The sequence below is a fragment of the Cygnus atratus genome, chromosome Z, assembly GCF_013377495.2.
Source record: "Cygnus atratus isolate AKBS03 ecotype Queensland, Australia chromosome Z, CAtr_DNAZoo_HiC_assembly, whole genome shotgun sequence".
NCBI lineage: Eukaryota > Metazoa > Chordata > Aves > Anseriformes > Anatidae > Cygnus > Cygnus atratus.
The window spans coordinates 25420861-25438064 of record NC_066396.1 but is presented as its reverse complement, the minus strand read 5'-3'; positions in this window follow the sequence as shown (position 1 = coordinate 25438064).

Genomic DNA, 17204 nt, shown 5'->3' with positions numbered 1-17204 from the left:
CCTGCACCTGGGGCACAACAACCCCAAGCAGAGCTACAGGCTGGGAGATGAGTGGTTAGAAAGCTGCCTGGCAGAGAAGGACCTGGGAGAATTGGTTGATAGTCAGCTGAATATGAGCCAGCAGTGTGCTCAGGTGGCCAAGAAGGCCAATGGCATCCTGGCTTGCATAAGAAGCAGTGTGGCCAGCAGGGCGAGGGAAGTGATTGTCCCCCTGTACTTGGCTCTGGTGAGGCCGCACCTTGAGTACTGTGTTCAGTTTTGGGCCCCTCACTACAAGAAGGACATGGAGGTGCTCGAGAGAGTCCAGAGAAAGGCAACGAAGCTGGTGAGGGGTCTGGAGAACAAGTCTTACGAGGAGCGGCTGAGGGAGCTGGGATTGTTCAGCCTGGAGAAGAGGAGGCTCAGGGGTGACCATATCGCACTCTACAGGTACCTTAAAGGAGGCTGTAGTGAGGTGGGGGTTGGTCTATTCTCCCATGTGCCTGGTGACAGGATGAGGGGGAATGGGCTAAAGTTGCGCCAGGGAAGGTTTAGGTTAGATATTAGGAAGAACTTCTTTACTGAAAGGGTTGTTAGGCATTGGAATAGGCTGCCCAGGGAGGTGGTTGAGTCACCATCCCTGGAGGTCTTTAAAAGACGTTTAGATGTAGAGCTTAGTGAAATGGTTTAGTGGAGGACTTGTTAGTGTTAGGTCAGAGGTTGGACTAGGTGATCTTGGAGGTCTCTTCCAACCTAGATGACTCTGTGATTCTGTGAATCCACTTGAGGGCCACAAAGATGCTGAAGGGATTGGAGCACTTCTTCTGTGAGGTAAGGGTGAGAGAGCTGAGACTGTTCGACCTGGAGAAGAAGAGGCTCAGGGGCATCTCTTCAATGTCTATAAATACCTGAAGGGGTGGTGCAAAGAGGAAAGAGCCAGCCTCTTTTCAGTGGTGCTCAGTGCGAGGACAAGAGGTAACGTGCACAAGCTAGAACAGAGGAGGTTCCCCCTGAACACCAGGAAGCAATTCTGTGCTGTGTGGGTGACCGAGCACTGGCACAGTTTGCCCGGAGATGTTATGGATTGTCCCTCCTAAGAGATCTTCAAAAGCCACCTGGACATGGTCCTGGGCAACCTGCTCTGTGTGTCCCTGCTTGAGCAAGGGGTTGGACATGATGGCCTCCAGAGGTCCCTGCCAGCTTCAGCCATTACATTATTCTGTGATCTTGTGAACTTCCTTGGCAACCTCCTGATCTTTCTGTTAATTCTTTATCTGCATAACGGGAATAATAATACTTCTCCACAAAGTGTGCCATGAAGAACTGATTGGCAGTTGGATATTACAGAGATGGAGGCTATAAACATATCTAGAGAGGCAGAAAGTAGTCTTGAACTAACAATTGCAAGAAAACCAAAAAGAGCTTACATGAGAGTGGTCACTTGAAGAAATAACATGCCATCCAGCCTTTGCTACAGGAACTCAATCCTGCCACTTATTCTTGAGGTTAGGATTCATGACCCAGAAGAGGCTAAGCTGTGAGAACAGCAGGCATCTGAAGAGTTTGAATGGTAAGTGTTAAGTAAGAATTTTAGAAAGTATACAAGTGTTTATTCTTCAGTGTAAATGCCAGCCTTCAGATTAGAAAGGTTAGAACAAAACTCCGACAGACCTTCCCTTAGGCTGTTTGTGTCACCACTGAGGTACAACACCTCCCTCCGGCTTGGCAAGCCCCGCATTCTTCTGCACAGCAACAAAGGAATGATTAGTTAAAAATAAATAAATAAATAAATACAATACAATACATAATGCACAAGTAAGTGGCACATCACTGGGCCATTTCAACTTTTTAAAATATTGTCATGTGCTTTGTAAAGGGCGATTCTTCATTGCCTGATGTTGTGCAAACTCACAGTGTTACCAAACTCTTGCTCTGAGGCAGGTCTGAATGGGACCCTCTATTCTTAGGCTATTGCTTTGTGTGATGAAGGCATGTTGATCTTCCAGAAAGGCAATGGCAGGGAAAATGCAGCTGTGGTATTTCAGAGGTGTGTTTTATGTTCAGAGTTATTGTGAGAAGTTTTCTGACTCATGCCAACACAGTTTTTGTTTGTTTTTTGTTTGTTTGTTTTACTTGGTGGTTTTTGTTTGTTTGTTTGTTTGTTGTCCTGATTGCTGTGGGAAAGCAGAGGTTCTAACTGGTTGGGTTATTTGATCATGGAATGCTGCTAAGCTTTCTATAGAGGTCTGTGTGATGTGAAAATGATAAACAAGAAGCATAGAGATGGAGTCCCCATTTTTGTTCTGGTTAAGGACAAAATAATTAAGTAGGCAAGGTCTCTGTCTGGCAATTTCAAGCTTGTTCAAAGCACTCCATGAGAGGTCGAGTGTAGTTGGAATGTTTTTGGAAAATATCATTTCTTTGTGACAATTGTTCCATTTTTCAGTTCACCATATAGATACTTCATTTCAGGCATCTTCTGTCTTTATATAACAAAGACATGCAAGGGAAATTGATCAAAGTACCCATCAGGAGGAAATTACAAGTTCTTTAAAATAACATTACCAAGTACACATCTTTAGTGTCAAATTTTGGAGGGATTTGAAGAATGATAGCTGTTCCGGTGAATTTGCAATACTTGTGCTTTGTTGTTTTTTTTTAATGGATTGAGATGTTTGGCATATATTTTGACTTGACTGAGAAATACATGTGGAAGATGAATGGGAGCTTCAGCCTTATCTGCTTTCCCACGTGTCTGTACATGTGGCACCCTGCAGAGACCTTGCCATCGGGCTGAGCATAGAAATCTGCACCTGACTTGCTCCAATGCCCACTGACTTGGAATTTTGCCATAGCAAGAATCGAGTGAAAACCAAATGCAGTTTTAAGCCGGTAATCATTCTCACATTGAGTAGCCACAGCTTGTTCTTCCTCACACCCACGAAAACCAAGTTTAACCATTTTCTCCGAAGGCTGTATATTTGGAGTTATAGAAAATGTGATGTGAGCCTGACGGGCTTCCTAGCTGTCCTGTGACTTGCTTTCAGGAATGTTTTTCCTTTCCCCTAGACGCAGCTAACATCTGGCAATGGTAATATTGCAATTCCCAGTATTCACCATTAAAACTAATGAAGTGTTGAAGCCTAGATAAATCACTTTAGTCGTTACAAATAAAGATTAAGAAGGCTTGACTGATTGTAAGGCTGATTTTAAAAATGCTGGAGTAGGTGCATTGTCAGGAGACCTTTAAGTTTCAGATTTCAGTACACTTGAAGAGGCCTCCTGCAACAGCTGGCAGGATTATTAATAGCTGCCACAACTGATTTAGGTAAAGAATTGTTTTCTTGTGGGATTTTAACTAATGAGTCATGTCATTTTGTTCACCTTAGTTTTTATTTGTTTTGCTTTGAAAAGAAGTTTTTGTTATGCAGGCTGGATACAGACAGTGTGTCCTGTTTTGAAAGCTGGGAAAATCGTCCCACAAATTCTGGACTCTAATCCTGCCCGTGGTACTCATACTTACATTGTGTTAGTAAATGGATAGTGGAGTGAACATTGGTGTAGAAATCCACACATACACATGCCCTAACTCTTAAAACCTGAGGAGAAATTAAAATGTTTATGTCACATGTCAGAAGAATAACACAATCCCAAACTCAGAGATGTGTCCTTATTTCGCAGCACCACTTTCTGCATGTAATATTACAGCAATTAGCTGAGGAAGATTTTTCTGCTGTCATTCATTTAGGAGCCATGGTATGTTTGCTTACCTAAATGAAGCATTTACCCTCTGCTCGTATTCAGCATTTTGGATGGCAGCTGAACTAACAGTTGGTGTAATCACGCTGTCAGCCAAATTGTAGCAAAGTTACGGGTGTCAGGGTGCTTGCTTATTTTCAAAACACTGCACATTTCATATTGCGCATTTCTAATTTTAATAATTATGTTTCATATTCCTTTTATTGTTAAAAATAGTCCAGAGCCTTAAAATCTGTAACTTCCAGAGCCTTAAAATCTGTAATTCTGACAGCTGCAGTGCTATGATTTTTTTATTGGTTTCAGCTAGAGTGACTTAATCATCTGACAATTAGCAATGATTTTACAAAGCATATTTTGGACTCTAAAAGAGTCATTTGGAGTAAAAATCATTTTCTGCAAAGTGAAGATAGGAGTCTTCACTTTAGGCTTTTGCAACAGTATTTTTCACCAGGTCCTTGCTGATTTAAGCTTCTGTTGATTATGTCAGAATAGGATATAATTTTCATTTGCATCTTTTTTTTTTCCTTTTTTTTTTTTTTATGACAGTGCCTCTTCTAAGTGCAGTTACTTGGAATTTACACTAGTATTAATAAGAAGAAAAATATGTTCCAAGCCCTAGATCTCCAGAATGGGAGGTAGTAAAAAAAATATGTTGGAGCACCCTGATGTTTATATCGCATACAAAATCAGCATGGTAAGTACATTGTTAACATTGCACTCAGGCCCTCAAGTGTAGCAGAAATGCAAGAACTACAGTTGCCTGAACATTTATCAGGATTTCCAGCTACTGAATGCCTAACTTCATGGTGCTAACAGTGTTGTTTTAATGGAGTTTTCTTGCCTCATGATTTAATGTATAATTACATTCTCATGCTCTCTTTACTTCCAAAGGTCCTCTACAGCTTTTAGTGCACAGGAGGTAATATGCTTAGCTAGCAAACAACTGAATTGGAGTTTTAACTTCACTGTCAGCACTCACAACTCTTCTTCATGAATTCTGGCCTACACCAAAAATCCCATGGTTCTCCTGTGACTATCCCTTCTTTTCACCATTGGGATTCCCACGTTGCTTCCACCGCACCATTTGCACTACACCAGTACAGTTACAACTAGAGCATGGCATAAATCTGAAGTCACCACAAGTGGTGCTAAAAGCTGAATCTTTTTATGATTTCAAGTTAAAGCAAAGAGTCACCTGCTGTTTTCAAGTTCATTGTTCAATCCACACTTCAGTACTCTGAAGTCCAAAGCAAAGCTTTAAATGGTCTGATCAATACATGGCCAGTGTCTTACTGTGCTGCTGTCTTCCAGAAGAGATGAAAAGCCAAGATCTTAAGAGGGCTGTTACAGTTTACATGCAAGTTTCAGCACACACAGAAGTATTTTGACCAAATTCTGACCTTGAGAATCCCAACTCCATGTGACTAAGTTGTCCCTGCGCTTTCTGATGGCTGAATTTTCCCTACATGTTCTATTGTTACTTCTTGTCAGAAGTTGTCATACAGTAGCGGTGCACTGGCATACCACTGCTTGATTCCTGTAGGGCAGTGACAGTATTACCGGGAGCGCAAAACATGGAAATAACTTTATCTCCAGCATGGCTGTAACAATGGGAATTGTGATCAGAGCGGTGGCAGGGAAGCACAGCTGTACAACATGTCCCAGGCAGAGAAGAGATTTCTGCATTGAGCTGTCATGAGATGTTACAGGGAGCTGAGCCAGGGGCAGATTGAAGGGACACCAGGAATCTCTTCTCACCAGTCTGGTGGCTTCAGCACCCTTCATAATTGCATGGGCAGCTGGAAGTGCAGCTACTTGTTTAGCTGATGGTCAGGGGAACAAGCGACCTAGGTTTCCACAGGTTGGAAGAATGTCTTAAAAATCTCTGCCCTCGAGGTTCTGCAAAACCAATGCCCTTGGTTTGCATGTAGGAGGAGTGCTAAAAATTCTGCAGAGATTTCACCAAACGAATGGCAGTGGTTTTCCTGCTCATTTACGGCTTCATCTAAGCAGCCTTATCATTCACTTGGACTCCAAAAACCTTTTCCTCTGCAACCCCCCCCTATCCTGTACAGTGCCAGAAGTTGGAAATGATTTGGAAGACCACAGCAAAAATGGCTAGAGGACTGGAAAACATGTCTGGGAGGTCCAGCTGAAGAACTGGATATGTTTACTCAAATAAATAAATAAATAAATAAAAAGGAGTGAATATGCATTGATACAAACTTTGGAGCCATGGTGTTGAAGAGGTTGCTTTTAATCAATTATCTAAGGAAAAAAAAAAAAAAGTAGAAATGAGCCTAATATACAGTAAAAGATATCTGAATTTGGAAAACTTTCCCCTTCTATGGGCCATGGTGGTGAAATCTCCAGGCAGTGTACAAGTTTGTAACAGCGAGTTGAACAGCTGCCCCCAGGGGGTCCTCGTCTTATACCAGGTCCAGCCTCTGGCAAGGCAGCAAGGACAGATCTGAAACCTCTTCTGGCCGTACCCTCTCTGCTATATCATGTTGTGGGGAACATGTACAGGAACAACCTAGTGATGCTGTTGGATCACTCAAGTAGGGATTAGGTTGTGGGTCAGGTAGGCATCAGGCTGTTTCATCTCTTGAAATGCTATCTACCATTAATAGTAAATTTTCAAACATTTGTGTGGGTTTGGTTGTTGTTGTTGTTGTTGTTGTTTGCTTGTTTGTTTGTTTTAATTTTGCACTTCATTCTGTTGTTGGTGCCTTTCTCATGCTCTACCAGTACAGACATTTGCAAAAGCTATAGACACTTTTACTTTCCTGAAAACTTTTTCCAAGTAAAATGAATTCACACAATTTCACTGACTTTCATACTGAACAACCTTTGCATCTTGATGGAGTCAGACTCCCTGTTTTGCATTTCATTTCAGTGCTTTCCATGAGACCAGCTAGAACTTACTAGGAAATTGAATTTTTCTGAATGATTTTTTTAATCTATCTCCCTTGATCATATTTTCCGTTTCTTCTCTGATTTCACATCTCTCCATGTTCTTGGTCACAGTCTTTCCTGCTGAGTGGTGCTGACTGCTGTGCAGCATACATTGTTCTTGCAAAAACAGAGTTAGAATGGTAAGCATTTATCTTCAGTCTTCTCCTTGCATTAAAAATAAAAATAAAAAATAAAAATCTGTCTTCATATTTATCAAGAAAGAACGTGTGTCCAGCAGCCTTTCTTCAATCTAAGCTGACATGGAGGTTGATCTAACAACCTGCAGTACTGATTTAAGTGCTGCATCTGTTACTGAGAAAGAAAAACCTACTAAGTAAGCATCCATCTCTGAAATGTTAACCCTTTTGTAAATACCTATTTGCACATCTAAAACCTCAAAGCTGCTTTTGGCTGATGTAAACCAGCATAAACAATTTGAGGCTGGGGGAGCAGAGTGTCTCCCACTGTAAGCAAAGAGCAAGTTCAGGACCTCCTGACGTAACTTAACAACTACAAGTCTATGGGTCCTGATGACATGCATCCCAGGGTCCTGAGGGAATTGGCTGATGGAATTGCCAAGCCTCTCTCCATCATATTTGAAAAGTCCTGGCAGTCAGGTGAAGTCCCTGGTGACTGGAAAAAGGGAAACGTCGCTCCCATTTTTAAAGAGGGTAGAAAGGAATACCTGGGGAACTACAGATCAGTGAGCCTCACCTCTGTACGTGGCAAGATCATGGAACGAATCCTCCTAGCGGCAATGTTAAGGCACATGCTGGACAAGGAGGTGATCTGAGACAGTCAACACAGCTTCACCAAGAGTAAATCATGCCTGACCAGTCTGGTGGCCCTCTGTGATGGAGTAACTGCATCAGTCAACAAGGGAAGACCAACCAATGTCATCTGCTTGGACTTCTGTAAGGCCTTTGAGACAGTCTCACACAACAACCTAATTTCTAAATTGGAAGGACGTGTATTTGAAGGGTGATAAGGCATACCTGGGGGATGAGGAATTGGCTCAATGGCCGCACCCAGAGAGTTGTGATCAATGGTTCTATGTCCAGGTGGAGACCAGTGATGAGCAGTGTCCCTCAGGGGTCTGTCTTGGGACCGGTGCTTTTCAATATCTCTATCAATGACATAGACGACAGGATTAAGTGCACCATCAGCAAGTTTGGAAACAACACCAAGCTGAGTGGTGCAGTTAATACAAAAGAAGGAAGAGATGCCATCCGAAGGGACCTGGACAGGCTGGAGAAGTGGGCCCATGTGAACCTAATGAGGTTCGACAAGGCCAAGTGCAAGGTGCTGCACCTGGGGCGGGGCAATGCCAGACATGAGCACAGACTGGGAGAAGAACTCATCGAGAGCAATCCTGCAGAGAAGGACTTGGCAGTTCTGGTGGACAAAAGGCTCAGCATGAGCCAGCAGTGTGCACTTGCAGCCCAGAAGGCCAACTGCGTCCTGGGCTGCATCAACAGAAGGGTGGCCAGCAGGTGGAGGGAGGTGATTGTCCCCCTCTGCTCTGCCCTTGTGAGACCCCACCTGGAGTACTGCATCCAGGTCTGAGGCCCCCAGCACAAGAAAGATGTGGATCTGTTAAAGCCACAGATCAGAGGGCTGGAGCACCTCTCCAATGAAGATAGGCTGAGAGGGCTGGGGCTGTTCAGACTACAGAAGAGAAGGCTCCAGGGAGACCTCATTGCAGCCTTTCAATACTTAAAGAGGGTCTTATAAAAAAGATGGAGAAGGACTCTTTACTAAGGTAGATAATGATAGGACAAGGGGGAATGGTCGTAAAATAAAGGAGAATAGATTTAGACTGGACATTAGGAGGAAATTATTCACTGTGAGGGTGGTGAGGCACTGGAACAGGTTGCCCAGAGAAGTTGTGGGTGCCCCATCCCTGGAGGTGTTCAAGGCCAGACTGGATGGGGCCTTGGCCAACCTGATCTTGGCCATACCTGCCTATGCCAGAGGGGTTGGAATTAGATGATCTTTAAGGTCCCTTCCAACCCAAGCCATTCTATGATAACCCCAGCTATACGGTTGTACACCGCCTATTCTGTTTTGTGCCAGCCACTTTATTTCCCATTGGCAATCTTGTCTCTAACAATGTAGAACTATAATCAGTAGATCTGTGGTGCCTGTGTCCAGACTGACACCCATGGATGTGGCCAAGCAATCCCTAGCCAGTCAAAATCTGTGGATCAAGATCTTCCGTCCTCTTTCTCCAGACATACCCTTTAACATTGCTCAGTTTTGTTGATTAGTCTCCTAACATTTCTCAGAGTGAACAAACTGAATAATTTTACCTCCTAATAAAGCTACCAGTACTCCTGTTGCTGAGGTCCTCCACGAACCTAACACCCCATCAGACAGTTTACAGAAATATGGGAGGAAGTGAATTACAAGAGTTTTGCAGCTATGGTAGCCTGAAGTCCATCATTTCTTTCAGACCTGGGAGCACATCCTGACTGCACATAACTGAGGTGGGTTGGTTAGAGCACTGTGTAAACCTATATGCAGACCTTATTTTGGTCTGAATGGCTTATTTCATAATAGGCTTGTGCTTGTCTGACCTCAACCTAATAAAAATAAGCTGGAGTTAAACTAAAGGAAGGCTGATTTTCACTAGCATTTTCCACTGAATCAGCTACACCAAATTTTAAATCACACTTCAAAAGAAGCCCCTATGACTCCGCATACAGGCAAGCCTTTAAGCTTCAATTTGTTTGTATGATATAAAGTCCAGAGAGTACAAAGAGCATCTTTGTTCCCCTCACAGCTCTGAGCCACATGTCTGTTTCTTCATTTGTTATTTTCTGCTGGACCCATGAGGTCATCACAGTTGGACTGTTCGTTTGTGACTGCAATAATAATTTTTTGGAAAACATCACCTGTAGTGAAAATACCCATCCTAATACTGTTAACACCATAGTGAAAGACAGTCAGATCCTTATCTGGACAGGGCTGGAGGCAGGCTAAAAGTGCTATTTTCCTTACCCGGGACGCATTTCAGTCTCAATCCTGTTTGCCAATGTGACATGCCATCAGCTCTCCCAGATACCCAGAGGAAAGGTTTACACTTACAGCTGCACACTGAAGAGTGTCCCCTTCGGTTCCCCTCCCCCAGTTCATTAACATGCATGTCTTCCCTTATTAGTGTTCATCATTATGTGAACAGCTGGTAACTGTTCTGTTTTCCTTCTCTTCAAAAAGAGGGCTTCACAGCCATGAGGAAAATTAGTAGTAGGTAAAAGCAATTTTTAATACTGACTCTAGGTCCATTAATTTTTTCATTATCATAATCATCATCGTCATGGCAAGGGTGGGCAGGTAGGCTGTGGGCCTGATTCTCATGTCACTCAAAGGAGTATAAAGGGAGAGAAACTCTTCTGAAGGCAGCCGGGTTACAGATGCAAACCCAGGGTAAATGTGGATCAGGGCCTGACTCTCATTATATTTTTAATGTCTGCCTTTAAAATGTGAGCAATTTCTCTTCCAAATCCATTTTAACTGTAATTAACTGTAATGAAGATTTCTTTTTCTGCTTGTATTTTTCAGATACGTGCTCCACCAAAGATTTTGAATGACCCCTCTGGCTGTGTGTCTTATGATCAAGGTAAGAATTATTCCTCTCATGTAATGTAAAGAGATGAAAAAGTACAAGATAATTGCAAATTAGACATATTTGCTAGGATCTTCTCTTCCATTTTTCCCTCAGTAGATATTTATTTAAGACAAAATGTGCATTTTTAGTGGATTATGGCTGTATTCTGGACCCTGAGCAATAGTCAGGTCACAAAACTTTGTGGACTCTCTGAAACATCCCGGAATTAAGATCTCCATATCCAAGTTGAAGACAGTTTTGGAATGATATTTCATCCTGGATTTTTTAATTACTTAGCACAGGAATTTTCCTGCATACCTTTCATCCAGGACATAAAATCTATTCCATTTTCCCTTCTCCCTGGAAACTTACTTATTTTCCATAGGAATCAACAGCAATGTATTTTTCTACAATTTTACCCTGATATGGGAAACTCATTTACACAGGGTATGATGGGAATGGACTGGATTTTCCATGCTCCCTGTGGAAGAAAAGAAAAAAAGAGGGGGGGAGGCAAGAGTCCTGAAACTGATGACAAAACCCATTGAGGGGAAGGGATGTCTTCAGTTACATGATTTAACAGCAATGTGTCTCCATCCACATGATTTCACACAGGACAGAAGCACTTGGGTTTGTGATCTGACACAGCTGCCTTCCACCTTCTGAAGTGACCAATTTTTCGTTGTTGCTAGTCAAATCTAGTCACTTTTCAAGCCAGGTACCAAAGACAGGTATCTCACCTTTAGTAATTTATTTACAGCAATTTATTGTCCAAACAAAGTCAAACAGACACTAAATCTTAGGCTTATTTTTTCCCTGTGGGATCATATTTTCTTCTCTGGAGCTGTTTATTCCCAACTATAAACCACTAGAGGGTGCTCAGATAGCATTATTACTGGGAATTTATAAATCTCTGGGTGGTTTCTGGGTTGTTTAGAATTTTTTGCTTCTCTGCAGGTCATTGTGGCCTCAGTTCTCATCTTCCTAGTCGCTCTGGCTGGTCTGTTTGCTTGTTTTCCCTCTCTCTGTTTATTTAGAGCTTCTGCAAGCTGAGAAACTCCTTCTGAATGAATTAGTAGTTCATCATCTTGATGCTATTTTAATGGCATTTGTCAGCACAGCACAAATAGTCTCACTGCGTCTCTCCTCACGTCACAGCCAAACATGACTTACCACACCACAAACGTGAAACCAGCATTAAACAACAGCTTTCAAGTGATTAAAATAGATGTGGTAGAATCCGGGAATCCAGGATTGTTTCTGGGTAAGCAAATCTGTAGTACTTGGCCCACTCCCTCCTCCATTCCCTCCAAAACTACACGTATTTGTATTCTCCAGACTTACAAACATCTATGTCCCATACAAGGAGACACTCCATGTCCTAAAGTTGCTCATTTAGTCACCCGTACTAAAAAGCCTAATCAAATACACAGCGCTTGCATAAGTCTCAGGCATGATGCATGTCACAACTGTTACAGTAAGTACACTTCACTGTGCTATGTAATATATCCAAAAGCCTTTGTAATTACCATAAAAAAAAAAAAAAAAAAAAAAAACTTGAATGCACACTGTTTATAAACCTTCCAGGGGCAAGGAGAGGAAATTCTTAATTCTTAATCGGAAAAGCTGAATAGCTAGCAACCAGCCTTGTTGCTGAACTAGGTTTTAGTAGTAGTAGGTGATCTGTGGAACACCACATATACCTACACAGTACCCAACAAAACCCCAACAACATTATTTTTTTCTGTTTCTGCTCCAGTCTCCAAGACATGTCAAGACATAGTAAAAACCAATTATTTAATTAAAGGTAGGTTTGTGACTTTATAACTAAAACAAACAAACAATCAAAAACATCTTTCTTTTAGGGGATTCATAGAATAAATTGATTGGAAAGAAAGAATAGCAGATAAACAAGAACAAATGCATGTGTAACTGTAAGCCATTTGCAATATTCAGAGATAGGTGGAAAAAAAAAGGAGATAAAGCTTCCATAAAAAAAGAGGTCAGGAAAAGTCTGAACAATTTTTGGATACAGAGCTAAGTGTTTCTGCTCTATACAGTTCTGCAGGCATGTTGCAGAAGAAATTGCTCCAGAGTCAACCATAGTATTTACTTACTTGGGCTAAGAATACACTCTTTCAGGGACAAAGACAAGGAGTTTTCTTAGAGGTTCAGTGAAGTCATTCCCCTTGATGTTCAACTGTGCCTCAGATCCTTTTCTCCATTGGAAAACATTATCGTTGCTTTTCTGTGGAACAGGATATTACATTTCTGCTGAAGCAAACATATCTATATAATGGTGGTCTTATTAAGTACAACCTGATGCTGAACAACTTATAGAAAGGATGATAAACACAATCCATCTGCCTTCAGTATTTCCTATGAGTCTCATTTCAGAGCTATGTGAGTAAAAAGCAGCAGTAGTAGTAGGTGATGATCTTGCAATGGACGGGGAGTATCATACGAATGATACTTCTTAGATTAGTTTCAGATTTATTGACCTGCCACTTCTGGCCTTGAAGTAGTTTGAACATGGTATGGTGGTCAAAGAAAGAGGCAGAACTGCTCTGAGATGGTTTTCCGCTGTTTGTTAATTTTTTTCATTCCTTGTTTCCAGATGGTCTTCATTTTCCTGTATTTAGAATCGTATTCAATGACTGTGCTCAGATGACTGAGCAATCCCAATTACCCTGTGAGTGAATGGTCACTGTCACTACTCTTCCAGCAGAATGGGGGATTCAGATAGATGGATAACGTGATCAACCTTTAAAAGTGCAATTTGATGGAACAGAGAGAAAGCGTAAATCAGAGGCCTGATTTAAAGAGTCACCACTTAATTACAGGAAAATTAACTAGAGAGAGTGAACAACATAGTCCAAGATTTTGGAAGTGAGAGAAGAATGTGTGAGAGAAGGTAGAAGTTTGAAAAATGGTTATTAGAGAGAAGTCTTTTTTTAGAATGGAAGACAAAGGTGTATCCCTCTAGGCAGGTGGACAAAAGCATAAAATCTGTAAGAGAGAAACTGCTTAAAAAGAGAAAAGGAAAAAGATATGAGTGACAACAAGTAATGGGATGACTTTGGAAGTCTGGAGGCAAACAGTCAGGATGGTTTCTGCAATAGCACATCTCTTTTTTTAATGAAAATTAACTGGTACTGTCATAAGCCTAAGTCAGCATGATTTTTCCTGGAGTTTGTTTCCTTCTTTAGCTGAAGTTGTGGTATTCATTATCATAGGAAATTACACGCTATACAAGAAAAATCATTCTCATACAATGCGCTAAGAAACCCATTATGTCGTTTTAAAGGTCAGAATTTAAAATGAATTTGAATTTGGTTTATTGATATAAGCCTGGAAATGTTGCACACAGTCATTCCTGACTGCGAATAAAGAATATTTTACCTACCTGACTTGTGGGTGAAGGTAGTCTGGGTCAGCAAACAAGTTGCAAATGGTGTTGCATGCTGGATTACAATAGAGGGGAAACAAACAAACAAACAAACAAAAACCCGTTTTTTCACACTTGGAGTTAGTTACTTTTTCTAGAAGGAGTTTTCCAGAAGTCAGTAGGACTGTGTGTCCTCTGCCCTGTGATTTCATATCCTCACATTGTTACTAGATGAGAGATTTATGGAGAAGTCGTAGCTTTCATACCCTTTGTTCTTACATCAGAAGCCTTCGTACAACTGAGTAGTGACTTTGACTTTCTCTGTGACTTCTGAAATTTTAGAACCCACTGCAGCCTTTTATAATCTGCTCTTGTTTGAACTGCATGGAAGACTTCTCTGCCTTCTGCGCAGATACCATTTTTACACCCTTACTACCACAGTTGGGAAGAGACACAAATATTTTGAATATTTTTGTTGTGGCTAAACTGTAGTAGAGATTCCTGAATACTTCTTCACAACACGAGTCATTTTCATTGCTTATGGAAATGAGCAGATTAGAGCTGTGGGAAAAAAAAAAAAGTGTAGCTCTGCCACCATATCCTTTCAGTAACTGCTATGTTTTCTTATGGTTTTTATTTTCAAATGAAATATATATATATGTATATTGCTGCTTTTCTGTTCCCAGTCTGGATTTTTTTTTAATCCAAGCTTTGCATAACTGCAGCTAACTTTGTAGGCACTATGAAATAGGCATAAGTATTATAATAAATGATACACAATTTTATTGTGTTACATAGTAGAACGGTTCAGTAATTTTTTCTGTCAACTGCTGGATCTAGGCAGTCGTCACAAAATTTTCTAAAATTAACTTGTTCTAGTTATTCCTAGAGTCATGTTATATTACTGTTTCTTGTATGTGGTTACACTAATTCATCCATGTATATAATTGAATGCAAAAGGGCCAAGATGATGACTGAATGTTCTAAACTGAGACTGTTTGCAGATAGCCATGATGTGCAGGTCTGAATACCAGTGATACAGTGGCTCTGGGTTAGACTCTGTGGCATGCAAAGAAAAGGATTCTTCTGCTGCATCTGTCTCCTTATTTTTTCAGGAATGATTGTATTCATAGAGGTACTTAAAATGACTGCAAAGAGATGAAAAAATCAGAATGTAATTTTCTAAGATGAGATGAGTAGTGGTTTCTCTGTTGGAGAGATTTTAAACATTTGTATTCATACATATAACATTCAAGAGATTTAAAAATTTGTATTCTAGCAGGTGCAGAAGCATTCATATGTAAGTATCACATTAACACTATTTTGCCCAGGCATATTGTCTTTTGTCTCATAAACCCGATGAGCTTTACAAACACTAATGACTCATGTGCAGCTTGTACTCATCATAGCTGCTGTAGTTCTGTGCCTGTCCATTCAGTCATGGGTGTTTCACAAATGCACAGTCTGTGATGTAATCTATATATTTGATTGCACAAGTGTGATGCCTGTGATGTAATCATTGTGTTTGACAAAGGGTTGCTTACAACATAGCCTGGCTGTAGAGTGATCTAAAATAGTGGACTTCATGTTTGTGTGTTTAAAGCATTACCCTGACAGTTTATAGGCAGAAAATTATTCCTGTTACTTCCTTCTTTTGTGCCCTTGCCAAGTAATGGGGTTCTGCCAAGTATCATGGTTCTTGAAAGCCATGCTTTTATCTTTCCAGGGGGACAGATATCTTCTGTAAGCACACATTCTGCCAAAATGATTAGAAAGGGGAATTTTCCTGTGACACCTAAGATGAATATGCCTAATACTATGTTATAGCAAAATATATGTCAGTGGCTATTAGACAGCGAACCCCCAATGCCATTAGTTGATATTTGTTTGTGGGGGAGACAGCAAGAAGAGCAGAGAGCCATTGTTTGAACTAGAGAATATTTTTGTTTCACAATGTTTTTAGTATGAGTTTGCTCTGCAATGACAAATTTCTGAAAAGTGCTTTATTTTATAAAGACAGAGCAGTACGAATCAGGAATTACTGTTTTCCTTAAAACTGCATTCCAGTTAGAGAATGCATCCCTCATCTGATTTGAGGTGTGTTACATTTTATTCCAGAGTCAGGAGAGGACTGTAAGATCCACAAAAGCCCTCTGTTTCCTAATCATGAGAGAACAAGACGATGTCTTAATGTGAACTTCAATGGCAAAAGGACCAGCCCTTATGAGTCCTAAATTTACTCTAAAGAGCAAAATGGAGTCACTGCCTCCTCCAGCAATCTCCAGCAATTTGAACAGCATTTCTGACATACCTCCAGAGGTGTATGTTCCATATTCTAGCTGCAAATGACTTAGTTCTCCTTAATTCTGCTAGACTGGCTCATTGAGTTGAGTGTTTCTGTATCTCTAGTTCTTCTTCAAAGTGTAGTGTGGTGTTCTCTTTTAATTTGTGGTAAGTCTATAGAGAAGTAATGTCTCTCATGATTGTTTTCTTTGTGTGATTATGTGCTTTGTGGCTTTCTGGGTCGTAGTTTACAAATCTTCTTACACTAGAGTGTTTTTACAGTTCATTACTTTTTATTTATCTCACAAGAACATAAAGGAGACCAATCAGACTTTCAGTTGAAGACACACTTAACAATAAATTGATTGTCTACCAACCAAATGAATCGTTCTAAGGCAATACAAGAAGCTACTGTCAGCTTACACAATTTATAGCTGACCTAAAATATTATAGCATTGACTGCATACAAATATTACACTTAAAAGATTAACTAGGGCAAATTAAAAGCAACTGAAGTACTTGATGCACTTTGAAGCCCATAGATAAAAAATGGATTAATGCAGTATCTTGCAGCCTTTTCCTCATGCTAGCAGTCCCAGCAAAGCCAAAGGCTATCAGGGCTATCTAAAGCCTGCTGGAAACTCTTTGAACTGAGACCTCTTATTCACCTGCAAATAGTGGCCGTTTCTTGCCATCCTCTTGTTTCTGCACACCAGACTCAGGAAATGGGACCATGAGTTACTCAACTCTTTTGTGCTCATTTTTTTTGCCCCAAAGTCCATGGAGGTGTATGTCCGTGTGGGACAGAATTAGCCCTTCATTTCTCATGAAGGCTTTTGAGGCAGCATCAAGATGCGAAATAGTCTGGAAATATGATGTATATCCATGAGCCAGGCATATAAAATGCAGCATAAAGCCCTCAATTTTATCAGCTTTATCTGTGTCTTCATACGAAGTGGCAATTAACTGATCAGGAGTGCAAATCTGTTACTATTGTTGTTCTTATTGCTATTGTTATTGATAATTGTTATTACTACTGTTATTGAATGATGGATGCTTCCTTCTCTGAAGAACAGTTCTTTCTTAGCTAGTGACAAAAGCAATGCTTTTTTTGAGTACATGTCACATGACATATCTCTGTCAGGCAGTGTCTTATTCTCCCAGCTGTGTTCTGGCAGAGTACTGTTAGATATTTGCCTCAGTTTCTAATGTCAACCTTCAATGATT